At 41.1% G+C, this 20,112-nt stretch overlaps 1 protein-coding gene and 1 pseudogene across 1 annotated transcript in view; both read left to right on the top strand.

Annotated features, from left to right (window-relative positions):
- LOC138964211 (protein MON2 homolog) overlaps positions 1–20,112 on the top strand; it is a 625,692-nt gene that overhangs the window by 406,259 nt on the left and 199,321 nt on the right. The window lies entirely within an intron of this gene.
- Positions 15,436–15,527, top strand: LOC138965746 (U2 spliceosomal RNA; annotated as a pseudogene).

Below are 20,112 nucleotides of genomic sequence, written 5' to 3'. Positions count from 1 at the left end.
TTTAGATTTTTAGGCACAATCATCTCGAGCGACCTCACATGGGACAAAAACACAGAGCCCATCATCAAGAAGTGTCAGCAGAGGCTTCACTTCCTTAGACAGCTGAAGAAATTTAGACTGAACCAAGCCATCCAAAAGCAGTTCTATAGGGCCACTGTAGAAAGCATTCTGTGTTTTTCAGTCACCGTGTGGTTTAGCGGTGCCAGTGCTAGGAACAAGGAAGAGCTGGAGCGCATTGTCAGACAAGCGTCTCGTATTGTGGGTTGCGAACTTCCGTCAGTCGCCTCACTGTACAGCTCACGTTTAGCAAAGAGAGTTAGGGGTATAGTGGCAGACTCATCTCACCCAGCCGGCCATCTGTTCGAGCTCCTCCCGTCAGGCAAGCGCTTCCGCGCTCTGAAGAGCAGGACTTCTCGTTTCAGAAACAGTTTCTTTCCTGAGGCAGTCCTTGCGGCCTCAATGGTGGATCGTTCTTAGATCTGTTAGATCTGTGATATGTGTCAGTTAAAGTTTTGAAATGGATCGAGTATCCTTAAATGAAATATCTTAATAGATGTAAGGGTTGTGTCCTTTGAATAACTGTGTTAGCATGTACTCGGATTTATTATATTGATGACTATATTTTTAGATATGATTTTTAGGGAATTCATTTATCTTTATCCATGCAACCTGTGATTGCTCCTGTCAGATTGGTGCTAAAGGAACAACCAGTCCGTTTTGAACTGTCTGGTTGGTGTGCACACGTAGTGGGCCCAGTGAGATTGAACACTTTGTCTGTACATAGTTGTTGTGATATATGCGTGTGGAAGGAGTGTGAAGTTTTATGCATACACCATAACAAAATCCTGTGCTTTGCATTTGGTAAATAAACTGTTTGACTTGACTTGACTTGACTTGACTTGACTTTGTTTTGTCAAGTTTACATTTACAATTATCCTGCCCGGCAACATGGGGTGGTTGTTTGTTGTGGTGTACTTTCATTGCAGTGACTGTTCTTAATGTGCGTAAATCAGCATTCTCATGTTCGTACTTAAGTTGCGTTTTTGTTTGTTTGTCTGTCTGTGTGTTTCTTTTTATCTTGTTGAGACTCGACCATTATTTTTACAGAGTAATTGTCATTCATGGTAAAAATAAGAAAAATTATATATATATTACCTGCTATGTATTCAGATTTGGTCGTTTCGTTTAACAGACAATCAATCTCTCTCTTTTTCTCTGTCTCTCTCTGTCTTTGTCCGTCTCTGTCTGTCTGTCTGTCTGTCTGTCTCTCTCTCTCTCTCTCTCTCTCTCTCTCTTTCTTTCTCTCTCTAATTTGTTTATTTGTCAAGTTGTTTTACTTGTTTATTATTTATTAGACATTTGTATTAGAAGTAAGGAGCGGTTGTAAAAAAAGGCGTAGCCTTAAACCTCTATCCTTGAAAATAAAGTTCCATCATCATCATTTATCTTTCTCTCTCTCTCTCTCTCTCTCTCTCTCTCTCTCTCTCTCTCTCTCTCTCTCTCTCTCTCTCTCTCTCTCTCTCTCTCTCTCTCTCTTGTGGCACACTGCCAATCTTTTATCAATTATGCTTCTACTGTATGGTGCGGTGCGAGCGAAAATCTGCTTAAAAAATTAAATTCCCTGCACAGAAGAGGGGCAAAGCTAATTGTTAATAACCCGTATCTGTCAACGTCAGAAAAGATTAAAGCTGCTAGTTTACTTTCACCGCAGGACAGCAGTTTGACTATAACATTGCAGTGTTAATGTACAAGGCACTCCATGGGCTAGCACCACCATACTTGAATGCATTCATAACCGAGGCTCCTGAGAGATACGGATCAGATAAATATCTACTACCAAGGACCCGTGTAGATCTATATAAAACTAGTTTTGCCTTTGCTGGGCCGTCAAGGTGGAACTCTTCCTTCGAATGTTAAAACTAGCAAATCTGTAAATATTTTTAAATCTTCTTTAAAAAAAACATCTAAACTGTTCTCTGTAAGTACACACCCGCGGTGATATAATCATGTGAATCTTACAGTTCTGTCTAATGTATACTATATTAATATTACTATATAATTATATTCACGTCATATTACATATTCATAGCATATAGTATTCATATTGTTTTACTTCGTATATTAGATTTTGTGTTTCGTGTGGCCGTGGTGCTTATGCTTATTTACTGTACATTTACATGTTATGCCTATATGAATTCATCATATTATGTTGTTTATATGCGTGCGGATGTGTTAGTGTGAATGTAAAGGGCACGTTGTAAGATTAGGCCCTTGGCTTAAAATGTTTACCCTTTATGTCAATAAAATGTTCTAAGTCTAAGTCTCTCTCTCTCTCTCTCTCTCTCTCTCTCTCTCTCTCTCTCTCTCTCTCTCTCTCTCTCTCTCTCTTTTAAAAGGCTTCTTCTCTGTACTAGTTTCACCCCTCTCTTCAACCTGTCCCCTCTATGTGTACCTTTCTAGTTTTTTCCATTCTCTCTGTCAGTGGGAGATCCGACATTTTAGTATTGGTTAGCAACGGGTGTGAAGCTCCTAGCTTCTTGGAAACTTACTTACTCACATAATACATTGCGGCGGGGTGTTAATTGTTCTAATTAAGCCTTGTGACCCATATTCCTTATAGTGTGTTGTTGACACCAGAAATTAGGTTCTATTCGAGCTGAAAATGAGAGTACGAAGGGGAGGGGGGAAGGACGAGGCGGGGGAATGGGGGAGGGGGACCCCCCGCGGGTTAGGGGGAAGAATTTACCCGATGCTCCCCAGCATGTCGTAAGAGGCGACTAACGGATTCTGTTTCTCCTTTTACCCTTGTTAAGTGTTTCTTGTATAGAATATAGTCAATTTTTGTAAAGATTTTAGTCAAGCAGTATGTAAGAAATGTTAAGTCCTTTGTACTGGAAACTTGCATTCTCCCAGTAAGGTAATATACTGTTCAAAAAAAGAAACGCATAGTTGCTACTTGCCAAATTTGTTTTATTTTTCGAAAAAATTAACAGAAAATCCAATATTTAGATTATTTGTTTGAAATTTGGTATGGACACAGTTGAATGCACACACAGTTCATTTGCATCTTCAAATCAATCAGTCAATCAATACGATTGGGTGCCGAGGCTGTCAAGTCAGTAGGGGGTGTGACTGCCTTGAGCAGCAACAACTGCCCGGCACCTTCTGGGCATGGACTGGATCAGATGCCGAATATCTTGCTGTGGGATGGTGTCCCACTCCTCCTGAAGTGCCTGCAATAGATCGCGGTGATTTGCCGGCGCTTCTTCTCGCCTGCGCACACGTCTGTCCAATTCATCCCAGAGGTGTTCTATCGGGTTCATGTCTGGCGACATGGATGGCCAGGAAAGCACCTGGACATGGTGGTCGGTGAGGAACTGGGTGGTGAGTCGTGCTGTGTGCGGGCGAGCGTTGTCCTGCTGGAATATGGCATCCTGGTCAGCCAGAAGAGGAAGGGCGTATGGGCGCAGAATTTCCTCCACGTATCGCTGGGCAGTTATGCGCCCTTGGACGTGCACCAGGGTGCTCCTTCCAGCGGTATTGATCGCCCCCCACACCATGACGCCTCCACCACCATGAACGGGTGCCTCATCCACACAGTTGGGCGCGTAACGTTCGTTTACTCTCCGGTAGACCCTCCTCCGACCATCATGTCGCTGGAGCAGGAAGTAGGACTCGTCGCTGAACCACACGTGTCTCCAGTGATTCCGGACGGTCCAGCGAAGGTGCTGGTTGCCTCACTGCACTCGGTTCTGGCGATGGCGGCGGGTGAGGACAGCTCCTCTGTGAGGTCTGCGAGCTCTCGAAACCAGCTTCATGCAGGCGGTTCCGCACGGTCTGGTCCGATAATCGGTGTGGCCCGGGGAGAGCCTGGACAGAAGATGAGGCCGACAGGAAACGATTCCGGAGGTGGCGGAGCCGTATGAAGCGGTCGTGAGCAGCAGTTGTCGCCCTTGGTCTTCCCGCTCGTGGCAAGTCAGCAACGGAGCCAGTGGCTTGAAACCTGACCCACAGTCTACTGATGGTGCTCTGGGACACGTGGAAGTGCCTGGCGATTGCACTTTGACTTTGGCCTGCTTGTAAACGACCCAATGCAATTTGGCGGTCTTCTCTGCTCAATCGGGCCATCTTTCGTCGCTGAATTGTTGTCTGATTTCTTTGTGGCGAACAATCCGCTTTTATGGGTTTTGGAAGACATGGTGAGAGCTCAATATTCCCCGAGTTTCACGAGATTACACTGAAGCATGACGAGTGGTCATGCCAAATGAGCAATTTTGACATTGTAGCCACTGATAACGCATGCGTCACGTGCAGAGCTCACTTGTGGCAATGGACGAAAGGTCGACGACCAGATAAACATTTTCTGCAGTTTGGTGGATATCCTTGTAGCCATATAACTAAATTAACCAAATATTACAAGCTATGCGTTTCTTTTTTTGAACAGTATATATTGTACTACGTTGCAAGCCTCTGGAGCAAATTTTTGATTAGTGCTTTTGTGAACAAGAAACAATTGACAAGTGGCTCTATCCCATCTCCCCCCTTTCTCCGTCGCGATATAACCTTCGTGGTTGAAAACGACGTTAAACACCAAATAAAGAAAGAAAGAAAGAAAGAAATTAAAGAAAGAAAGAAAGTCTGAAAAGGGGAGGGGGGCTTGGTAAGCGGGTTATGGAAAAGGAGGAGAGAGAGAGTAATGGGGTAGGCCCAGGATTGGAATTTTTGGATTGGATTGATTAATTGGAAAGGCCTTTGCCCCGTGAGATGGGATGAACATTAATATACAAGTTTATATTGCAGTTTCTCCACAAAAGTAAAATGAAATATACATATAACATGATCTAAGACATTTTATCATCAGGAGAAAGAAAGAGATGCAGGGATGGGGGGGAGGGAGAGAGAGAGAGAGAGAGAGAGAGAGAGAGAGAGAGAGAGGAGAGAGAGAAAGAAAGAGAGAGAAAGAGGGGGGGAGAGAGAGGGAGAAGGGGAGAGAGGGGGAGAGAGAATTGAATTGAATTGAACTTTATTAAACAAGGATTGAGAGAGAGAGAGAGAGAGAGAGAGAGAGAGAGAGAGAGAGAGAGCACTAAAGAGCAGGAGAAGAACACAGGCAGGGGAGGAGCGTGGAGTGAGACAAAGAGTGAGAGCGTCTAACGATGGAAGCGAGATTAGGAGGACAGAGGGGAGAGAGCAACGAATCGGACGCAGAGGAAACGAGAGACAGAGCGGGAGGAAAAGGGAGATCATAATGAAGAAGGAAATGGAACACAGTCAGTTGGGGTGAACACAAAGGAGATTTGGAGAGAGGGTGTGCTCCAAGGACAAGTTCAGAGAAGAGCACAAATGAGAAAAAGAGAGACAGACATGCAGACAGACAGACAGACAGAGATATAGAGACAGACATAGAGGAAGAGACAGAGAGAAAGAGAGAGAGAGCGAGAGAGAGAGACACACAGAGAGGACTAAGAGAGGAGGGAAGACCAACGAACAGAAGAACGCCAACGGCTTGTCCAAAAAAGGGTTCGCCTTCAAATAGATAACTGTGTGTTAGACTATACATAGCTCACTTACTATTCTTGTCATCGGAACAGTCTTCTTCTTCAGTCCCTGTACTTGGCCGTCCGAGACTTCTGCCGAAGATACTGTGACAGTCTCAACAATCCCAGATAAAATTAACCCTCTCCCTCTTAAAACTTTTTCTATAATTTCAGTTGCGTCAGTTGTCAGTGGGAGTTGGGATTTGAAGCCTTACTCGACACGTCTTTAACGAGATGTCTCCATAAATTCCGGAATCAGTCTAGGCTTTATCTCTCCGCGACAGACTTTTTAAGTCCATTTGCTCGTAGTTTCTTTCAATATTAGATAAATCTGCTTCCTGTTTTTCTTTTCCAGACAGTCAGATAAACAGTACGTCAGGAGATTATGATTCAGTGAAAATGGTGCCTTCGATCTGGAATCCAAAAACAATCTCGTTCCATCATGTTTTGTACGGCTGCGCGTCTTCTTGTAAGAATATCTCGGTTAGACTTATTTATTAATACCAACCCAGATTGTAAAGCCTTTGCGGTCGCCCGACATGGCTACTAAGCTGTATTATCCAGTCTGTCCCTCTCATCAATGACATCAACGACGAACACTTCGAATATCATTCAATACACACACACACACACACACACACACGTACACACACACACACACACACACACACACACACAAACACACACACACACACACACACACACACATACACACACACACACACACACACACAAGAACAAGAACATAGAAGCAACCAAACAGTCTCCTCTCAAAGATTTATTCACATTCCATTGAACACCCTAGTATTCAGTTTATATTGTATTTCTTTAAGAAAACAAGCAAATATTTGTTTCATGCGCATGCACATCTTTTCTTCAGTGCTAAATCGATTTTGCAGTTGTAATTTACCTGCATTGTCGAATCGACAATGTTTCTGTACGTCCTCATTATGCCTCTAGACCTATTGGGAACATCGGGGGGTGATACACTAAAATGAGTTGTATTATGCGCACCATTGATAACACAAGATTATATCTTTCATTTAGCTTTTAGCAGGTGATTGCTTTGTATTAAATGACTCTAGTCTCAACACGAGGTACGACATTGTCATGATTGTATTAATTCATATCCATAACTTTAAAGATATTTTTAGGTGTGTCTTCCGATGCCTTTAACACTCTATCTATCATCTTTAACATCGGTCTAATAGATATGGTTAGCGATTTTTGACTCACATGCGAAGCAAAAGTGAGTCTATGTACTCACCCGAGTCGTCCGTCCGTCCGTCCGTCCGGACGTCCGGACGTCCGGACGTCCGTCCGTCCGTCCGTCCGGAAAACTTTAACGTTGGATATTTCTTGGACACTATTCAGTCTATCAGTACCAAATTTGGCAAGATGGTGTATGATGACAAGGCCCCAAAAAACATACATAGCATCTTGACCTTGCTTCAAGGTCAAGGTCGCAGGGGCCATAAATGTTGCCTAAAAAACAGCTATTTTTCACATTTTCCCCATTTTCTCTGAAGTTTTTGAGATTGAATACCTCACCTATATATGATATATAGGGCAAAGTAAGCCCCATCTTTTGATACCACTTTGGTTTACCTTGCTTCAAGGTCAAGGTCACAGGAGCTCTTCAAAGTTGGATTGTATACATATTTTGAAGTGACCTTGACCCTGAACTATGGAAGATAACTGTTTCAAACTTAAAAATTATGTGGGGCACATGTTATGCTTTCATCATGAGACACATTTGGTCACATGTGATCAAGGTCAAGGTCACTTTGACCCTTATGAAATGTGACCAAAATAAGGTAGTGAACCACTAAAAGTGACCATATCTCATGGTAGAAAGAGCCAATAAGCACCATTGTACTTCCTATGTCTTGAATTAACAGCTTTGTGTTGCATGACCTTGGATGACCTTGACCTTGGGTCAAGGTCACATGTATTTTGGTAGGAAAAATGTGTAAAGCATGTGAGTCGTATGGGCTTTGCCCTTCTTGTTATCTTTCAGGTGTGTTTGTCACCATTTTTAACACTTTCCATCAATTTTAACAGAAGTGTATCTCTCTCCCGTACTGTGACATCAATGTTAACAGAAGTGTATCTCTCTCCCGTACTGTGACATCAATGTTAACAGAAGTGTATCTCTCTCCCGTACTGTGACATCAATGTTAACAGAAGTGTATCTCTCTCCCGTACTGTGAAAAGTGTCAAGGCATCGAGGTGGCACTTTTTCTTGCAATATTTCCAAAAGGAATTCTTTCCCGAAATGTCGACAGATCTGGTAATTTAAGGAGAAAAATAAAGACATAAATTCAAATAAACTAGGTCTCGCGTGTCTGATGGATCGAATGATGTGAGATTTGCCATCCGTTTTTGCGCTGGGAAAAAGGCAGCTTCTTTGGCTTTGGAGTTTTCAGTTTCCCTGTCCACTCTGTGTGGAGAGCTCGCACGTGCAATTCGCTTGTCTCTAATCATGGCCTCCAAATAAATCACATTCCTCTCGTCTCTAGCCTCTACCCTTCATTTCAACAGCAATATCGCTGCAAATAATCATGATATCAATCATCGCGCCTTGAGGCGGTATGCTACACCGGCTTCGATGAACAGGTTATTTGCATTTCTATGAACTAGGTTGAAGGGCAGGGATGGGAGGGGGGGGGGTGGGGTTGGGGGCAAATATGAAAGAGAATTTCTTAAGAAAGAGAGAGAAGGTGATCTGTATGAAAAGTCTCCCTTGGCAAATACCTGGCGCATTGATTTTTCAGGCGTTTTACGTGTGTTCCCCCTTTCCTTCGTGTAGCGTTGGTTTCTGGACGTCTTGAATATTGGCGGTATTGATTCTCGGTATTTGTGGATTGATTGACCCGACAGTTGTTATCACACATATATACACTCTCCTTTCACACAGGTGCATTTACCACAGTCTGCAGATATTCATCTTGTTTTGTAGATCGTTACTTTCAGGCATAAAGTTCAAAAGTGACACACATTAATTGTTCATTCCTTTTTTGAGTCACTTGAGAAAAAGTGACTCTATGTAATCGGTCAGTGTTAGTCTGTCCGGCCGGCCGTCCGGCCGGCCGTCCGGCCGGCCGGCCGTCCGGCCGGCCGTCCGTAGACACCACCTTAACGTTGGACTTTTCTCGGAAACTATCAAAGCGATCGGGCTCATATTTTGTTTAGTCGTGACCTCCAATGACCTCTACACTTTAACGATGGTTTCGTTGACCTTTGACCTTTTTCAAGGTCACAGGTCAGCGTCAAAGGAAAAATTAGACATTTTATATCTTTTCTCGGAAACTATCAAAGCGATCGGGCTCATATTTTGTTTAGTCGTGACCTCCAATGACCTCTACACTTTAACGATGGTTTCGTTGACCTTTGACCTTTTTCAAGGTCACAGGTCAGCGTCAAAGGAAAAATTAGACATTTTATATCTTTGACAAAGTTCATCGGATGTGATTGAAACTTTGTAGGATTATTCTTTACATCAAAGTATTTACATCTGTAGCCTTTTACGAACGTTATCAGAAAAACAAGGGAGATAACTAGCCTTTTCTGTTCGGCAACACACAACTTAACGTTGGGCTTTTCTCGGAAACTATAAAAGTGACCGGGCTCAAATTTTATGTGAACGTGACTCATTGTGTTGTGAATAGCAATTTCTTCCTGTCCATCTGATGCCTCATATAATATTCAGAACTGCGAAAGTGACTCGATCGAGCGTTTGCTCTTCTTGTTTTTATTATAGTCGGACTCTCCAGAATGTTTTTAACATTGTTTCAAACAGATTTGAGATGAGGATTATTCAAGGTTTCAACACTTCGTATTTATTGAACACGAGAAGACTGGTGGTGTGTGTTTGTTTGATTTTCGTGTTTGTTTGTTTGTTTGTTTGTTTGTTTGTGTGTGTGTGTGTGTGTGTGTGTGTGTGTGTGTGTGTGTGTGTGTGTTTTTGTATCTACCCTCCGTCGTTATAGCCAAAAAGAGCATCGGTGACGATACAACCTGTTTTCGTGCGAAGTTTTGCATACGTGTGGTGTTCTCAATTCGGTAATAAGATACGCACTATTTCTGTCCCAACTTTTCAGTTCGGGATTAAAGATGTAGGTTTCTGTTGTCACTGAAAGTAATATACGTCTGATGGTTATTTGAAAAAGATGATTGAAGTAAGATGTAACAGTCTGGAACTTGTTTCTTGTTTGTGTTTTTCCGGGATTTGAAGAAGTTTTTGAAAGTCACGTACGACAAAAACACCTTCACCATTGTTGACCTCCCACATTAAAAAAAACAAGTCGCGTAAGGCGAAAATACAACATTTAGTCAAGTAGCTGTCGAACTCACAGAATGAAACTGAACGCAATGCAATTTTTTAGCAAGACCGTATACTCGTAGCATCGTCAGTCCACCGCGCACGGCAAAGGCAGTGAAATTGACAAGAAGAGCGGGGTAGTACTTGCGCTGAGAAGGATAGCACGCTTTTCTGTACCTCTCTTCGTTTTAACTTTCTGAGCGTGTTTTTAATCCAAACATATCATATCTATATGTTTTTGGAATCAGGAACCGACAAGGAATAAGATGAATGTGTTTTTAAATTGATTTCGAAAATTTAATTTTGATCATAATTTTTATATTTTTAATTTTCAGAGCTTGTTTTTAATCCAAATATAACATATGTATATGTTTTTGGAATCAGAAAATGATGGAGAATAAGATGAACGTAAATTTGGATCGTTTTATAAATTTTTATTTTTTTTTACAATTTTCAGATTTTTAATGACCAAAATCATTAATTAATTTTTAAGCCACCAAGCTGAAATGCAATACCGAAGTCCGGGCTTCGTCGAAGATTACTTGACCAAAATTTCAACCAATTTGGTTGAAAAATGAGAGCGTGACAGTGCCGCCTCAACTTTCACGAAAAGCCGGATATGACGTCATCAAAGACATTTATTGAAAAAATGAAAAAAACGTATGGGGATTTCATACCCAGGAACTCTCATGTTAAATTTCATAAAGATCGGTCCAGTAGTTTAGTCTGAATCGCTCTACACACACAGAGAGACAGACACACACACACACACACGCACGCACATACACCACGACCCTCGTCTCGATTCCCCCCTCCACGTTAAAACATTTAGTCAAAACTTGACTAAATGTAAAAACACACACACAAAAACAACGTTGGAGGAAATCTTATTATGAACAATCTGCTTTCTCTGCTGACTCTATTTCCGCAGTTAAGTGTCTCATTACATTTAGTCAAGTTTTGACTAAATGTTTTAACATAGAGGGGGGAATCGAGACGAGGGTCGTGGTGTATGTGTGTGTGTGTGTGTGTCTGTCTGTCTGTGTGTGTGTGTAGGGCGATTCAGACTAAACTACTGGGCCGATCTTTATTAAATTTGACATGAGAGTTCCTGGGTATGATATCCCCGGACGTGTTTTTCATTTTTTCGATAAATACCTTTGATGACGTCATATCCGGCTTTTTGTAAAAGTTGAGGCGGCACTGTCACACCCTCATTTTTCAATTAAATTGATTGAAATTTTGGCAAAGCAATGTTCGACGAAGGCCGAGGTTTGGTATTGCATTTCAGCTTGGTGGCTTAAAAACTACTGAGTGAGTTTGGTCATTAAAAATCGGAAACTTGTAATTAAAATTATTTTTTTATAAAACGATCCAAAAACAATTTCATCTTATTCTTCGTCATTTTCTGATTCCAAAAACATATACATATGTTATATTTGGATTAAAAACAAGCTCTGAAAATTAAAAATATAAAAATTATGATCAAAATTAAATTTTCGAAATCAATCAATGACGCTTATATCGCGCATATTCCGTGGGTACAGTTCTAGGCGCTCTGCAGTGATGCCGTGTGAGATGAAATTTTATACGGCCAGTAGATTGCAGCCATGTCGGCGCATATTTACCTTTCACGGCCTATTATTCCAAGTCACACGGGTATAGGTAGACAATTATTAACTGTGCCTAAGCAATTTTGCCAGGAAAGACCCTTTTGTCAATCGTGGGATCTTTAACGTGCACACCCAATGTAGTGTACACGGGGGGAGGGTTCGGACACCGAAGAGAGTCTGCACACAAAGTTGACTCTGAAATAAATTTCCGCCGAACCTGGGATCGAACTCACGCTGACAGCGGCCAACTGAATACAAATCCAGCGCGCTACCAACTGAGCTATATCAATTTAAAAACACTTTCATCTTATTCCTTGTCGGTTCCTGATTCCAAAAACATATAGATATGATATGTTTGGATTGAAAACACGCTCAGAAAGTTAAAACGAAGAGAGGTACAGAAAAGCGTGCTATCCTTCTCAGGGCAACTACTACCCCGCTCTTCTTGTCAATTTCACTGCCTTTGCCATGAGCGGTGGACTGACGATGCTGCGAGTATACGGTCTTGCTGCGTTGCATTGCGTTCAGTTTCATTCTGTGAGTTCGACAGCTACTTGACTAAATGTTGTATTTTCGCCTTACGCGACTTGTTTTTTAATCAGGTCAAATTATAAAATATGTAAAATCCTCCCAAAATAGGGTAGCTATGAAGATCGATGCCATACGTTCAGTGACACGGAGTAAACAAGTGAAGAACAGCGTGCCGTAGATCAGTCACTCAGGATTTGCCAAAGTCAGGTTTTGTTTTGACAGCCTAATTTAGGACGACTAAAATACGTATTTAAGTCGAAGATAGAATCCAGACTGATACTAAAAGCGTGTTAGTGATTCTCATAGGGATCTACGTGTTTTGTTGTTTTCGTTACGAAAAGCTTTTAGTCAAAACTCTGGACAAAGTGTGAAAAACATTGGTGGCTTTTAAGGAATTAAGTCATTAAAAAATCCCTGTTTACACAGAAAGTAGTTTTTTGTTGTTGTTTTTTTGTTGTTTTTTTGTTTAACGCCCAGCCGACCACGAAGGGCCATATCAGGGCGGTGCTGCTTTGACATATAACGTGCGCCACACACAAGACAGAAGTCGCAGCACAGGCTTCATGTCTCACCCAGTCACATTATTACAGAAAGTAGTCAGGCTGTGGGTTTTTGGTACGTGTTCAAGTGGAGAGAAGAATTTAACCCATGAAAAAGCCTGGCCAGACCCAGTCGTTTGCACGGGGGGAATGACAGTTCACTTTTAAATAATTCAACGAGGAATCCGTAGAGCTTTACTGCTGTCTAGCTGACTTTTAGTGCAGAATAAATATTCTGACATTTTTACGATTGGATGTAGGTCATGTGTGTATGCCATTAGGTTTTTTTTTCTTAAAATGGCTGACAAAAAAAGGAAAGTGTATTTAAACAGCTAAAGCCCGCTTTTGATAAAAAATCATGTTATTTGGTGCGTGGTGCGTGATTTTGTAAATGATGTCAGTTGAAGCAATGAGGCCTTTTTTCTCTTTGTTTTGTGCACTTTATCAAATGCGGATTGGTTCGTGAAAGTAAAGCCTTGTTGTTTCCATATTCGGCTTGAACACATGCAGCTAGAAGCATTGTCGGGAAAGTTTGTGTGTCAAGGCTGTGCTCTACTCTTGTCTTCCTGATATCTTTATGGAGCTATTGATATGCTATTAATTCCGCAACTGTTTATTTTTTCAAGTCTGATCTTTATCAAAGGAAGGGTTTGAAATCATCCTTTGAAGAGAACAATAATTGAAACATTACGACATCCCCAGAGAGCGCTGTGCGTGCCTTTTCCATCGACGTCGGAAAATGATGGGATTTTTCTGTTCCTGAAGTAATCATTTTCAAGAGATGGTTGTACTGATATAGAACATTCGAACTTCTGCGTCACTGCTGTGAGCTTAAATTCAATCAACGCACTTTTGTTCTATTCTTGTTTTCTCTCTCTCGTGCATATGAACAAATGATTTATTTGATCCCTTTCTATAGCGGAAGGATTAAAAGAAAATATTACTCTCTGCAACAAAGTTGAAGAGATTTATTCTTTGAAGACCTTTTTATTTTTTGTTTTCTTCAGCTAAGCAGATTTCCAAAGAGACGAAAACGGTAAATAATAAATGTCTGGAAAGACAAATGAGCGAACATTTTAAATAATGAGAGGGGGGAAAACAGCGTTGGAAAGCATGCCTTGCTGAAAAGACAGTAAGCTTGTAGGATTCAACAGGTCAGCAAAAACCTGAGTCGAACCAAATGCACTAGCAACAAAACCCAAGATCCTGGCAAAAGGTCGAGTCAATCGTATGATTAGTAGATTTATTTTTATTCTTCGAACAGAAATGTCTTACAGTCCTGTAACCTACTTCATGCGGTGATACTTCTAAGTCTTCTACCCTACCTTCTGCTGAACTGTGCCCCATTCTGATAAGCATCGCTCCACGGCTATTGCCAGTTGTCTCTCTGACCGGACGCTACAGTCCTTCGCGAATCTATCAAAGCAAAAATACAGAGTTATCTCCCATATGTTTTTCGCGAGCACTGATCTAAATTTGAGATCAGTGTTCGCGAGACGAAAATGATTGCAGATTGGCCGACTTCGACAGTGATCTCCGTTCTGTTCTTCACAGTTATGATAAAGACATCGTTCTAAGGTCAAAACAAGTCGAAATGTTGGGACTGCTGCCGGAAGGAGACCGTAATATATGGTTTCATCACTGTCAACTGGTTACAGAAAAAATTGTCTGCTCCAGTGAGCGCCGAAACCAAACGGTTGATTATCACGTGACACTTTTGCCATATTTAGAGTTGTTTGCACAGTAAATACAGCCGCAAAAAATAGCTCGCTTGAAACTGTCTTACATATCAATTCCTTTGTAATTTCAAAATTACAAAACACCATGAAAAATCATTATCGACGATCGCGAATCTGCTTATATCAATAATACATTACAAAAAGCTCTAAATATGTTTAAAAAAAATCGGTTTCCTTGCCAGACAAGGAAACTCAAGACATCCTGTCAGGGAGAGAATGAGCCGAACTCATTTTGACCTGAGTTCAGGATGAACTGTTCCCCATTTCCATGACTTGGGAAAGAGTGGGTGAGATATATGTCTCGTCCACAAGCACTCGACACGAGGTGTATGTGGGCTTTGAGAGGGGAAGCTCTCATGTCTACCAGAGGAGTGTAGAAGTATAAGACAGGTGAACTCACGCGCCACCACTTATCTAGTGCCTGTGGTCTTGTCCTGTCTTTTCACACGTCGCTGAAGGAATCAAGTCTCTCTTCATGGACTGTTTTCATGTTCCATGACGCCCACACAATGAATGGTTCGCATCCATATTATTTGGACTGCGGCGTTTTGGTACCTTGGCACGGTGACTTCGCCGGCATCATAAAATAAAGGCACACTCCTTCCCATGTTCCCGATTCGGCTCGATCAACGTCTCAAATCTTGTCAGGCTTATTCATGGGATAAGACCATCCCTCAATTACCCGACATTAACAGCCTTGTAGCTTGTTGTCAAGACAAAGAATATGTGTATGAATTCATTCTTAATGGAAATTGGTGGGAATCTGTGAAAAAACAATTTTATTCAAATAGCTACAAATAACAATATCGCATACAATGAATTAAATACAACTTATAGAGTACAACAAGCTAAGTTTATAAACGTGTGGTTTGTTTGTTCCTCGAACACTCCCACAAAAATGCTTCTTATCTGCCTATTAAAAATTCTTTCCAACGGTAAACACGAATTTGTTTTTATATTTACTAACGCACATCTTTCCCATGAAGATAATGTGGTTCAATTTATACATAGTTGTCTTTTTCGCCATTACAAAATTCACACCAAATAAACATCACTAACTTTCAAAACAATCTTAATTTCTAAAGTACGAAAAATAAATTCTACAATAAACTTCCAAAATCTGTATACAACCGGGCATTCAAAAAAAAAGTGTTCGCTTCTCGGCCTTTTGGCTAAGATCAAAGTGTAGTATTTGTTCATATCGGCTTAATTCAAGAACATTTTAACTCTGCACAGGAAGCATTCAGGATGTTGATTGTTGGTGTGTGTCCAAGTGGAGGGATGTTCTTATGCCATGTAAAATCCTCCTGGTTTGATTAAGTTCCCCATACCCCCCTCCTACATTTTGTTCTTCTGGTTAATAATTGTGTTGTCCACCATCATGAAAACTTGTGTAACTTAGCATTGTTATGGTCACGTCAAATAAGCATGTGCTTGAGTTCGTGTCCTAGCTGCATTTTTGTCAATTGTTTCATGTCATGTATTTTGAATAAAATTGTGTTTAAACCAAAAGCCTAGGGAGATCTGAGATTGTGATTCGAATTGTTTTCAATGGAAGGACTGTGCCGAATTGAACAACGATTTGTTTATCAGCCGGCTTTGTCATCATTTGAGTGGTCATGAGAAAATTACATATCATGATCGTTGATAATTTGAAGTCTGAGCGCACCACCAATGCAGTGCCAAAGCATGCATGTTAAGTTCTGCTGATCTTCATTTAAACTGTAGGAATAGGATAGGAATATCACTTTTTGCGTGATCTTTTCAGATGTCGCATTCATATCTAAGTTCTTTGAATTGGTCTTTCTAAGTCAGCATAACTACACCGAGCCTGGGTTCAGTTCCACCACGTACAGATCTTCACTCTGGCCAGCACAAAAAGAGAAACGAGGGAGTGGGGAGGGAGGGTAGAGATTGACCGGCAGGCAGACAGAGAGAGATGGGAGGGAGGGGAAGAGACAGGTAGGCAGAGAGAGCGAGAGCGAGAGAGAGAGAGAGAAAGAGAGAGAGAGAGAGAGAGAGGGGGAGAAAGAGAGAGAGAGAGCACAATAATGACATTTGCCAATTCACAACATTATGTGACCTTACTTTTTCCTTGAAAAATGTAGTTCAGGAAAATCTGCTTTGATGTAACAACTGTCCCCTTTTGTCTAATGAGCAGTTACATTGGCTTTTAAGGTTGCTTGCGTTATCATTTCTATTCAACAGCAAGACAATAACAAGATAGCAATTAGGACCAAGGATTCTTTCTTTTTCAGTTATTTGGAAATAAGACATCAAAATTCAACGCAACTCAGGCACGCACTCTAAACCAGCGCAGAGAAAGTGGCAAAGAATATTTGTTATCGTTCCCATTCAAGACATGCAACAAGCTGTATTTAAAATTAACAGCTATTGTGTTTTCAGCGTAGCAATAGGGTCCGATATTTAGACGAGACAAGTATAATGCCGACGAGTCGTTTTGCGCAGGCGCCACACTGACTTTGGAAAAAAAAACTCGATTTGACAACACAGCTGTTAAACAGCTTTGTATTAGTTCATTCGAATACAACAAAAAGAAGTTTGAGTTTTTTTTAATTTTGAACAAGACTACTTATGAAGAAGACCAAAACACAACATAAACGGAAAACTAGAAACAACTGAAGAACTAGGATGCAACAAGGGGAGGAGAAGAGAACAGCTAATCGCGAGCAGACGGCAGCGAAGTTTTCAGTTTGGGTGAATGGCATTTATACTTGTCTCGTCATGAAGCGAATTTTTCAACCTCAGTTATAAACGACTACATGAATGTTAGTGCCATGGGTTGTACATCAATACTTCAGAGGGGAAGTGGGGTATTTAGTGTGGAGTTACGAGATAAGAAAAGCCGAATGAGAAAGTTTGTGTTCCGTTTTACTCCCCTGTTTGTACTACATCTTTCGACTTTGGGCATTTTGTGGTGTTTAGGGACAGAAAATAATTGATTTAGTCCTGTTTCATCAGGAAGTTAGCAGAAAAGGGTATGCTATCGACATTTGTAAAGCTGAAAAACATTCCCGAGAAGAATTTCAAGTTGTCAGTGTATGCTGTTGTCGATTAAAACATCGTGTGGTACAGATGGGTAAACCGGAACCATGCGTCTTTGTTATTGCCAATATGCTTTTGGATATTGGCAAAAATGGCCGACTTCCGTAGCATTATGCTTTGATGATCGGAAGAGACCATCCAATCACAGCCCCCGAATTCCCCCACGTGTCCATCAGAATAGCTATATTGTATTATATTCTGTTCATCTGGGTGGTGGTGTGTTTGTTGTTTGCATGTTTGTTTGGTGTTTTTTGCACTAAAAGAAAAATGTATGCAAAAGACACCGACTGCTCTTTTTTTTCTCTCTTTTTGTTCGGGGAACTGAGCGAAAAGACAGAATAGCCCATATTCACCGACACGCAGTGTCAACGAAGACAGTTAGACATTTTTATGGCGTCTGTTGCTCAATATTAACGTCTGAGAAGCCGTTCTCTCGAGCCGCAGCCAAATTCTAAAGTTCGCAGAATTAATAGCATTGCGCGTCAAAGTCAGCGAAAAGTTACGCGATACCATCTTTTTTGGCACTAATGCCCCTCATAAAGAATACAATTCTTTGCCTGGCTAGACCTCTCACTGTCTCCTCGGCAGCGCTTTCTCCTTACTTAAACTACAATTCACGCCAGGCAAGAATGGCGCATTGGATGTGACAGGGACTGGGTGGTCAGGGTGAGGGGTGTGAGAGGGGTGCAACAAGTGACGGGAACTTGGGGGGACACAGCCAGGGTTATTTCTGAAAAACCAAACCCTTGTCTCCCCTTCTCAGATCACTGGGGCTCATACGTCTTGCAGTCCTATACCTCAAGCCGGTGAGGTCCCAACACGGGTACACGGGATGACTATGATGGCTTGGGTCTCAAGACATGTCTTGTTTATTCTTCTTTTCTTTCTTCTTTGGCTTCTTCTTTCTAACTTACTTTCGTTCTTTCTTGCTCATGTTCCTAGCCCAAGCAAGGTCCGAACGAGGGTCACAGTGGAAAGCTTGGATCCAAAGAATGTTTTTGTGTATTGTTTTCTTTTCCTTGTTCCAGTTCTTTTATTTTCTTCCTTTTTTACATTTAGTCAAGTTTTGACTAAATGTTTTAACATAGAGGGGGAATCGAGACGAGGGTCGTGGTGTATGTGTGTGAGTGTGTGTGTGTGTGTGTGTGTGTGTTTGTCTGTCTGTCTGTCTGTCTGTCTGTCTGTCTGTCTGTCTGTCTGTCTGTCTGTCTGTCTGTGCGTGTGTGTGTGTAGAGCGATTCAGACCAAACTACTGAACCGATCTTTATGAAATTTGACATGAGAGTTCCTGGGAATGATATCCCCGGACGTTGTTTTCTTTTTTTCGATAAATACTTTTGATGACGTCATATCCGGCTTTTTGTAAAAGTTGAGGCGGCACTGTCACACCCTCATTTTTCAATCAAATTGATTGACATTTTTGTAAAGCAATCTTCGACGAAGGCCGGACTTCGGTATTGCATTTCAGCTTGGTGGCTTAAAAATTAATTAATGACTTTGGTCATTAAAAATCTGAAAATTGTAATAATGTTTTTTTATATAAAACGATCCAAATTTACGTTCATCTTATTCTACATCATTTCCTGATTCCAAAAACATATAAATATGTTATATTTGGATTAAAAACAAGCTCTGAAAATTAAAAATATAATAATTATTATCAAAATTAAATTTCCGAAATCGATTTAAAAACAATTTCATCTTATTCCTTGTTGATTCCTGATTCCAAAAACATATAGATATGATATGTTTGGATTAAAAACACGCTCAGAAAGTTAAAACGAAGAGAGGTACAGAAAAGCGTGCTATGCAGCACAGCGAAACCACTACCGCGCTGAACAGGCTCGTCAGTTTCACTCCGTTATGCACAAGCGGCGGACTTTCTTTCTTTTCTTTATTTGGTGTTTAACGTCGTTTTCAACCGTTCAAGGTTATATCGCGACGGAGCGGCGGACTACGGTCATTGTGAAAAAATGCAGTGCGTTCAGTTTCATTCTGTGAGTTCCACAGCTTGACTAAATGTAGTAATTTCGCCTTACGCGACTTGTTTGTTCTGTTCCCTTTAGGTTGTCTTTCATTTTTCTTTGTTTTCGGGCAGGGGGATGGTCTGGTGAGCGTGTCCGATCAAACAAGGTTTTGGACCAAACATCTGTGTTCCTTTGCTCTCTCCCTCTCTCTCTCTCTCTCTCTCTCTCTCTCTCTCTCTCTCTCTCTTTCTCTTGCTCTTTCTCCCCCTAATCGCTCTCTCTCTCTCTCTCTCTCTCTCTCTCTCTCTCTCTCTCTCTCTCTCTCTCTCTCTCTCTCTCTCACAAACGAGCGTTGAAAGTAGTCTTATTAAAGAAAACAACCCTGAATGAATTAGACTATATAAACTTAGGCATTCTCCCTCTGAAGGCAAGACTTGGCTATAATAAATGTACCCTTATGAGCAAAATTATCACTGGATGTGTACCTGAAACTTTACGTACAAAATTTACCATGAGGAATTCACGTCAATTTATGAGATTAAACACTCCTGTTCCTCGGATTGACCTGTTTAAGTCCAGTTTAGTGTATTCAGGTAGCAGTCTCTGGAACTCTCTTCCAACATTCCTGATGCTAACTACCAGCACTGATAGTTTTAAAAGCAGATATTTGTCTTATGTAATGAAGTCAAAGTAAAGGATATTTGTCTTAAATGGTATTCAATTTTTGTATTAAACATGCCCCTCTCCTCTTTATTGGTATAATGTACACAAACCCTTTTCGAATGAAGGGACTAAC

Source organism: Littorina saxatilis, linkage group LG4 (assembly GCF_037325665.1).
Source record: "Littorina saxatilis isolate snail1 linkage group LG4, US_GU_Lsax_2.0, whole genome shotgun sequence".
In the NCBI taxonomy this organism is placed as follows: domain Eukaryota; kingdom Metazoa; phylum Mollusca; class Gastropoda; order Littorinimorpha; family Littorinidae; genus Littorina; species Littorina saxatilis.
This window is presented reverse-complemented; position numbering and strand designations above follow the sequence as displayed.